This window comes from Priapulus caudatus, unplaced genomic scaffold (genome assembly GCF_000485595.1).
Source record: "Priapulus caudatus unplaced genomic scaffold, Priapulus_caudatus-5.0.1 Scaffold395, whole genome shotgun sequence".
In the NCBI taxonomy this organism is placed as follows: domain Eukaryota; kingdom Metazoa; phylum Priapulida; class Priapulimorpha; order Priapulimorphida; family Priapulidae; genus Priapulus; species Priapulus caudatus.
The window spans coordinates 68411-69473 of NW_014577456.1; positions in this window are offsets into that span (position 1 = coordinate 68411).

Sequence of the window (1063 nt, forward strand, 5' to 3'; positions counted from 1 at the left end):
AACGCGACACCGCAAAATGACGGCCGCACGTTACAATTTCTTCCCACATCCCTCTAACCGTCATCTTCTTAAACTATAATTACACCTAATGCCGATTCGATCTTATGAACGTGAGAACGACCGCTACCAACTAAGGAATCGCTCACCCCTGTCCGCTGCCTCCATTTTCACATCCCAAGTGGCGAGCTCATGTTAGTGATATACTCCGTGAAACGACCCAATTTAGTGACATACTTCGCGTAAACGACCCAAGTTTAGTGACATATTCGCGTAAACGCACCAAGTTCTTACAGTGACATATTCCGTACAACCGAAGCGAGGCTAGTAGAGCTGATATCGTGGGCCGTAAGAGCGACCCGTGTAGTAGACATATTGCCGTAAACGAGCCAGGTTACGATGACATATCGCGTACACGGACCAGGTAGTGACATACTTCCGTAAACGGAACGAGGTTAAGTGACAACTCGCGTAAACGACCAGGTTAGTGACATCACTTCGTACAACAGACGCAGGTTAGTTTGACCATAATTCGGAAACAGAAACCCCGTTTAGTGAACATATTTGCACTAAACCGACCAGGTAGTGAGCATATTCCGTAAACGTCCAGTTTAGGTGACATAAGTTCCGTAAACCGCCCAGGCTAGTGACATATTCGCGTTAAAAACCGACCAAGGTTAGTGACAGAATTGCGTTAAACTGCCGGGTCCAGTTGGCATGAGCATCACTCGGTATCTTAGGTCGACCAAGGTTAGTGAATAATTCCGTAAACGACCGAGGTTAGTGACATGATGCATCTAAACGACCAGGTACGTGACATCATTCCGTCAAACGACCAGTGTAGTGAGAACATATTCGTAAACGACGCAGGTAGTGACATATTCCTAAAGCAACCAGTAATGACATATCCCTAAACGGACCAGGTTAGTGACATTACTCTTCCGTAAACGACCAGGTGAAGTGACATATTCCGTAAACGACCAGTTAGTGACATACATCCGTATTCCGTAAACGACGAGATCTTACTAAGATAAACGCGCCGCGAACAACTCCGAGAACTCTCGGC